This window comes from Lactuca saligna, chromosome 9 (genome assembly GCF_052625555.1).
Source record: "Lactuca saligna cultivar CGN05327 chromosome 9, ASM5262555v1, whole genome shotgun sequence".
Lineage (NCBI taxonomy): Eukaryota > Viridiplantae > Streptophyta > Magnoliopsida > Asterales > Asteraceae > Lactuca > Lactuca saligna.
The window spans coordinates 97,687,089-97,695,846 of NC_136425.1; the positions used below are offsets into that span (position 1 = coordinate 97,687,089).

Sequence of the window (8,758 nt, forward strand, 5' to 3'; positions counted from 1 at the left end):
ATTTTTCAAAACCCTACCATACAGTAGACTAAAACAACATAAGTAAACAAGTAAGAATTTTGATAGTTTTTCTCTACATTGGAGTTCAAACAAACCATAGGAAAATCATATATATTTTGTCTATTTTATATAATCAATATTAATTAATTTATTTTTTAAATTCTATTATTAATCTAACTTTTTTTAAGTATATATTTCGTTGATACAAATTTTCACCAAAAAATTAAAATTCGCACACTTATTTTTCATTTCCCTCTTCTTTATCAAACATTGCACTCTCCTTATCCTAATTGTGTTACCTCACCAGTGACAAACTCCCCTAATCTTCATTGGCGAATGACGTCTACCCCCACGAAACCCCTTACGTTAACATCCCTCGTGGGTTGTCGCCACACTATCGACCTACACTGTCGCACATCTCAAACATCGTCGTCCTCGATACCAATTGAGAGTCCGTCTCCAAGCAATCGTTTCCACTTGCTCTAATCCCAAAGACGCAAAACGATCTCACGACTCTCGTTGTCCTTTTGATTTCCTTCTCTATTGTTTCCACTTGCTAATTGAGTCTGAGAGTCTAAGACGTAGAACATGTCCGAAAGTATGAAGCCCTTCGACTACACCTCGTCGCCTCTGCCTGAAGCACCTCTGCTTCCAGGTCCTCTAGGCGCTTGCTCATCTCGTTGCTCCCTCTCTGAAGGTATGTTCAGAGCTTAGTTATGCAGATCCAATGGTATATTACCATTGTTTAGTTGTGTAAGTTCACAATTTCACATATTTACAGCTTCACAAATTCATGGTTTCACAATTTTAATGAAATTCGTTTTCATTGATTGATAGTTCTGATCAAATTCGTTTTTATTGATTGAAAATTTTAAATGGTTAACATCAAAGATTCAAAGAAATTATTGTTCACACGGTATTGGACTTGGCTCATCTGTTTCCCCTCATCCCGATGACCCCTCAGCTGTCATAAATTCTGCTTAATATTGTTAAAATTTTTGGCTAATATTGTTAAAAAAAAAAAAAAAAAAACTGCAATATTAAAGCTATTAGACAATGAAGACTTTATAAAATCGATAATGTTTGAAATTTGATTATTTATATGTTTGTTTGTGTGTTGACTAGTTGTTCCTTAAAGAGATAACTCGAGATATTCTAGTGCAGATGGTGAGTGGAGAATAATTCTGCTGAGATACTTCAATCATATTGGAGCTCACGAAAGTGGGAAAGTTGGTGAAGATCCCATTGGGATCCCAAATAATCTTATGCCTTACACACCAAAACTAAGTAGTTGTTAGAAGATTACAAGAGTTGAATGTTGATGGTCATGATTACCCTACAAAATATGGCAGTGCTGTATGTATCTATCTATTCTTGTTATAGCAACATACTACTTCCATTCAATTGATTTTTCTTATAATTTTTTATTTATCTTTGCAGATCAGGGATTACATCCATGTGATGGATTTGGCTGATGGTCATGTTGCAACACTTAAAAATCTAGAGGACTTGTGTTATATATTTTATGGTGGTGGTTTGTAGGGCAAAATATGCGGTAAAATGATTATTTTCGTACTAAATGTCATGGTATTCTTATACGTACGCTATGTGTTTCTTAATGTCATGAATTACATTTGTAGCGATCATATTTTTCCTTCTTTTAACATATAATGATCTTTATTTTTGTTTGTAGAAGGGAAAGGCCAAACCTTGATCCTAGCGTTATGTGGAGAATAAGAAAATGAAAAAAAATGACGATGTACTTTCCTTAATATCTTTTTACCATATTATACCATCAAAATTTTCTGGTGTAATATTGTTATAACACAAAGTTCATTTTTTCAGTTTTTTACTATAATGGTGGATGACATGTTATAACATAAACTGCATATTATAGCAATGTACTTTCGTTATGCAATGTTAGACAAAGTTGTATTTTTTTCATTTATTTATCATACTTTTCTGTTAAAGAAAGTTGTTTTCTTTTCATTTTTTAATGTTGTATGATCTAGTGCAATTAAAAGAATAGATGAAAAAAAGGCAATTTGGTCCTTTCTTATGTTGTTATTTGTTTTTGTTTTTATTTTATTTTTTTGGTTTTTTTAGAAATTGTTTCTAACTTTACAAAACTACCATTTAATTTTTTTCATTAATTTATACAACCTTTTAATTGCACAAAAAAGCAATGTACTTTTGTAAAATGCTATGATTGAACTTTTTGTTCATTGTTTATTCTACCAAATGATATCAAAGATAAATATGGTCAAATTTAAGAGTCTTCCAAATACAATAGTACAACCAGAATGAACATTAGATAATTATAGTAACATATTCAATGAACGACCCCTAATTATACTGATAAGATATTATTGTTTTTTTATAACTATATTTACATATAGACACATATAATAGATGTAATCGTAACTAAATGCCACCTACACACACTATTTGCTTCTTTTTAAAGCCAATTCATAATATTTTGACTCACATAATAAATGGTACATGACCAAAGTAACATATTCAATGAACGACCCCTAATTATACCGATAAGATATTATTGTTCTTTTATAACTATATTTACATATAGACACATATAATATCTATAATCGTAACTAAATGCTACCTATACACACAATATTTGTTTATTCTTAAAGCCAATTCGTAATATTTTGACACACATAATAAAAGGTACATGACCATAAGTAACCAATAGTAACTTGTTTTATTTTCTTGCTTTAACTAAGTACAACTAGTACAGAACCACGCTATGGACACACAAATATTTAGTGTGACCATATGTATCACCTTTTAGCTACTTTTTCTGTCATGTGGCTAAAAAGGCACCAGGTTATAGAGACAAAGAACTAACTCATATGACGATACTTTTATCTACTCTCTCTCATAAAAAAAGTATGACAATCTTAATTGATTCCTGTGGCTGATTGTGACCTATGGCCTCAGTGTTCGAGTATGACTAATATTTGTCACATTTGGTATAATTAAGTGTGGTTAAAGTTTTGATTATCGATATAATGACCACACAAACTAATTTAAATGTATCCAAAAACAGTCTGTAAATTTTTTAGTGACCTTTGGCCACACTTTTAATAAAAAGTTTCACAGGCCGTTTTTTAGAAAGTTTGACCGTAGTTCATTTTTGTACTATTGTCTTGACATTTTGAGCATTTTTCGGTCTCAAATTTGTTAGTTCTTACTCCTTGGGGAAGAGTTTGTATCTTAGTGATGGATTTAAGAAAAGTTTGTGGTGAGACTTACGTTTTGTGAAATACTGCAGTGTATGCAACACTCACCTTTCCTGGGACCTATAGCTGTTGGGACTTTTTTCTTTTTTCCATAATGATTTCTTCGTCTAAGTCAAATCCTAAGCCAGGATATATCGATCCAATAACTGTAATGGATTGCATATTTTCAGAGAGTCGTGAGGATTCTACGACAATTTCATCAACAACACAGTTGTTTAGAACACAAAGTTTTCCAAAATGACATTGAATGTCTTCGGGATAGGTTTTGTCATTGATTGTGAAGTGAAAGTTCCTGTTAGGTGGGACATAATGATGTTCGACATCAAACCGAGGTGGAGACTTCTCTCCAGTTTTGTAACCATTTGACCATCCCCAATTGTAAGTGTTGTCTATGGATCCATTATTGACTAAATTTTCAATTGCTTCAATATCATTAAATATTTTTTTATTAATTTTTTAAGCTTATAATTTCATTTTAGGCTAGATCTTGTTGATTAAAAGCAACATCTAATTGCGTTTCACTAAGTAACCTATTATCCTTTTCTAGTTTCAGATCGGCTTGTAACATGATGACCTTAAATTTTTTATCTTCTATTCTTCCTCTCAAGTGGTATAACTCTTGGTCACTATGTTCTTTTCATCTAAGGCCTTGTTGTAGTCTGAAAGGGCGTCAACACATGTTTGAGTAATTTGTACAAGATAGCATTCATATTCATGCATGTTATAATTATTTGACTAAATCATAAGTTTCACATGTTCAATGATGTCGATGTTTCCTTCCTTTGCCATGAAGGAGTAGTTTTTATTCATCTGTCTAGTGTTCTCCATTGCAAATAGAAATAGTGTGACAACCTGAAACTTCTTCCGTTACCTTTAACCGACTCCCGTTAATAAATTTGAAATTTTATTGGATTTCCGTTAAATTCGTTGGTTTGGAAAATTATTGTGATTTGTATAATTAAAATTTTATATACATTATAAGAGTTGGAACCGAAAATCGCGTGAAAAACCCACATTTTTCTTGAAAAACAGCAGGTGTGCGGCCAGGACGAGTTTTCGGCCGTAAACCCGTGTACGACCGCAAACCCATTTGCGATCGGTGCCAAGTGGACCCCACCACCGACCACGCCCCTAGTCTATAAATACAAGACCCCAACCTTCATTAGAACCTTCTTGACCAAAAACTCTCTCACTGTCTCTCTAGAACCTCTAGCCGTAAACACCTTAAAACACCTCTTTTCTTCCAGAAAAACATCAAAAATCGTCATTTGGGCTCGATTGGGAGCACCTGGAACACGTTTTCATCAAAATCAAACACCCTTATTCTTGAGTTTACGACCGTACACCCTTCAAATCTTCAAAGTCCGTAAGCCCTTCGAAAGACAAGTCACGACCATAAACCTTATTCACGGTCGTAAACCTAGTTCACGACCGTAAACCCCCATACACGGTCGTACACGCCTCTTTTGCGGTGAAAAACTCGTTTCCTCGATTCAACCAAATTTCGGTAACATTCCTTAACCAAAAGCAAGTGTTCTTCAAACACTTTATCTAAGGAAATCGGTAATTTAGATACATATATGTATTTAATTGATATTAGAATTCCATTAAGTGCCACGTACAACAACCTGAGGATCTTCGTTTCCAATCGATGTTTCCACACAACAAACAGTGAGTTCATACCCCTATGCTTTTATAGTTTTTAAACGTTTTCAGGGGAGAATACAATCCAAACACAAAAGGTTTTTGTACTAAACAAAGAGGTTCACAACGAATTAAAACTTATGCAATTGATACAAACCAATGTTTTTCATAAAGCATACATATATTTTATCCCTTTTGTAATATGCGGAGCATAAGGGACGTCTTTCTAAAAATAATTGCAAAGTTTTCAAAACAATTTACAAAATAAGTACAAAAAATTTCAAGCAAACTATAATGGTTATAGTTTAGGGATTTCAATATATAGCTTTTACCGATTCGGACTTCACACATGAGTAAACATATAAACTATGACAAATTCAGTTTATGATATACATTACTACAACGATACAATAGTTAATAATTATTTAAGTATAATTATTTTTACCCTACAAGTCATACATCGAATTCAAGTACAAAAGAACGTTACGTTTCACATATTATTACTTGTAAATCCGTTAATCTAGTTGGAAGACATGTCCTTGGGCGCTTACAAACATAACTAAGTGGAGGACTATCCTTATGAACCAGAGTCTCTTGGAGGGAGAATGTGATTTTGTGTATAGGTCTATACGGGATTAACTACCCTGCACCTTGCTGCTAGCTACAGTAGTACCGTCATAACTAAGGATCTCATACAACAGTTTTCATACAGATCAAACAAGAACAGACATTGCATATTAGCGGTAGCCAGGGTTTTCAAACAAGGCATACGATAACTACATATACGAGTAAACATATTAGAAAATATTGTATTTTCTTGGAAAAACATACATACATTTTACAGATTTGTTCACAAGTTTTCATTACAAAAACATGCTTATGAACTCACCAACTTTATGCTTATACTCTTTCAAAACCGCTTGTATTCTCAGGACGACAGTAGACAGGTACTCTTGTCGGCTTTTGAGAAGACGGAGCATTCGAAGTCTCGTCTTTATACATTTGCTACTTTTGATGTATATAAACAATGAAACAAACAAATGTAAATATTCGTATTATATTGTAATGGTTGTGTTTGCTTTGATTACTATGATACAATTGTGATGGTACGACATATGATGTCCTCCACCCCTGAACGTTTCCGCTGTTTGTTTTACGGTTTAGGGTGTGACAGATTGGTATCAGGGCTACTGTTTATAGTGGAAACTATGGTTAAACCTGGGCAGTTATGTAATCAGGTCTAGGATCAATATAGCCTTATCAACTATATTTATTCGAGACATGACCAACATGTGTCTGGGAGTGACTGTGGCGTTGGAACAGGCCTAAAACTTACCAAGCCATATACAATAAGATATCAATAGAAACAAAAAATATAACATAAAATACTAGAGGAGTATTTCTGCTAGACCCGAATACAGTGTAGAGATTCATTTCAAGTGTTGCTACTCATTCTTTCTTAGGGATAGTTTAGTTGCATTAGTAACTCTTCCTTTCTTATCGCTTAGTAGAACACTTTATCTATCAAGCTTAGATATATCTTGTTTCATATCTCTTTATTCAAAATCCAGGGGACTTACCATCCTCTTCTTCCTGATTATTTTTAGAACAAGAAGCCTCCGAAGAAAACACCCAACAGAAAGAACAAAAATCCCCCAACAGATCCAGCACCACCACCTCCTCGGTTCGATACTGCTATGTTCCAGGAAGCAATCATGGTCGTTTTGGTTTCTGCAATGTAACTTATAAATTATGGCGGCTCTAGTAGGTCGGGAAGTGGTGCCCAACCCCTTAATTTGGATGGAAGTCAGGGATACCAGAAGGAGTGCTCCTACAAGGACTTCATGAACGCAAAGCCTAAATCCTTCAGCGACAATGAAGGTGTCATTACCCTAACTCGATGAATTGAGAAGATCAAATCGGTCTTTGAGATCTGTGTGTGTTCCGAAGCAAACAAAGTGATGTTCTCTGCTTGCACGTCACTGATCGAGCATTGACCTAGTGGAATGGTCAAGTCAAATCCCTAACCCTACCAGTGAGGAATGCCATGGGCTGGGAAAGTTTGAAGGAGCTCATGCTCGTCGAATACCACCCAAGGGGCGAGATGTAGAAACTGGAGCACGAGCTTTGGAACCTAAAGATGAAAGGTTCCGACATTGCCTCCTATACAGCTAGATTTTCTGATCTGGCTCTCCTCTATCTGGAAATGGTCACCCTGGAAAGTAAGAAAATAGAGACATACATATGGGGATTGATGCCCCCAACCCAAGGAATCGTCTTCGCTGCTAGGCCTACCACTTTTGACAACACCAAGTTCCTGATGCAAACCTTGATAGATCATGGGGTTGATCTTGATGAAGTGACAGCCGCTCCCGAACTAGCAAAGGCAAGTGGTGGGAAGAGAAAGTTCTAGAAAAAACGTAAGGGCCAGTCTTCACAAGAGCCCTACAAGAAACAACAAACGGTTGCAGTCCACGCTGCTACTACTCCTGCCATTGTTCCTACAACTCAAGCACCTACCAGTAGATATGTTGGTACCCTTCCTCGGTGTGACAAGTGGAACTATCATCATAATTATGGCCCATGCTATGAAATGCACTACAAAAACTATGGCAAAAGGGGCACACAGCTCGAGTATGCAAGGCACCAGTCCAACCAACCAATCAGGCTACTGGAGCAGGCGTTGAAAAAGCTTGTTATGGCTGTGGGGAAGTCGGGCTCTACAAGAGAAATTGCACCAAGGCAACATCAGCTGGCAACACGGGGCGAGTGCTAGCAATGGGCCATGAGGAGGTAGTTGTTGATCCCACTGTTGTTATGAGTACGTTCCTCCTTGACAACTCTTATGCATGCATTCTATTCGATTCTGGTATAGAGAGTAGTTTTTTTAGTCATGCATTCAAGCATCTCCTCAAACATAAACCCCAACCCTTAACTGAAACATTTACCATTGATATGGCTAACGGTGAGAAAGAGAGCTCGAACGACATATTCATCAGCTGTACCCTTACCCTAAACGACTATTCCTTTCCCATTGACCTTATGCCAGTTTCTATAAAGAGCTTCGACATCATCATCAGCATGGATTGGTTGAGCCCCAAACATGCTGATTTCTTATGTTATGAAAAAGCCACCCATCTCAACCTACCATCTGGCGAAGCCCTCATAATTTATGGCGATAAACTTTGCTCAAACCTCCATATCATTTCGTGCATCAAAGCTCATCTATGAAAGGAGTTCCATGCGTTCTTAGATCATGTTGTTAACGAGAAATAGGAAGTTAAAGACCTCGAGAGCATCCCTAAAGTCTGTAACTTTCCTGATGTCTTTCCCGAAGAGCTTCCGGTAATCCCTCCCGAGCGCCAAGTCGAGTTCTGAATCGACTTAATCCCTAGAGCTACCCCCGTAGCTAAATCCTCATACCGTCTAGAGCCAGCAAAAATGCAAGACTTATCCAACCAGCTAAATGAGCGAATCAACAAAGGGTTCATTAGGCCAAGTTCCTCACCCTAGGGAGCCCTGATCTTATTTGTGAAAAAGAAGGATGGATCTCTTCTGATGTGCATTGATTATCACGAATTGAACAACTTACCATTAAAAACCGTTATCTTCTTCCCAGAATTGATGACCTCTTCGATCAACTTCAAGGAGCCAGATACTTCTCGAAAATTGACCTAAGATCGGGGTACCATCAGTTACGAGTCCATGAAGGTGATGTTCCTAAAACAACATCTCGGACTCGATATGGTCACTATGAGTTTGTAGTAATGCCCTTTGGTCTAACCAATGCACCGATGATATTCATGGATATGATGAATTAGGTGTGTTGTCCTTTCAAAGACAAATTCATA

At 36.2% G+C, this 8,758-nt stretch overlaps 1 long non-coding RNA gene across 1 annotated transcript; it reads left to right on the forward strand.

The window, feature by feature from the left end:
* The first annotated feature begins 282 nt into the window (after positions 1-282).
* On the forward strand, positions 283-1,772 carry LOC145017103 (uncharacterized). The gene is made up of 4 exons (XR_013666374.1): positions 283-697; positions 1,165-1,356; positions 1,441-1,555; positions 1,694-1,772. It is a non-coding gene; the product is annotated as an uncharacterized LOC145017103 (long non-coding RNA).
* Positions 1,773-8,758: the final 6,986 nt, after the last annotated feature.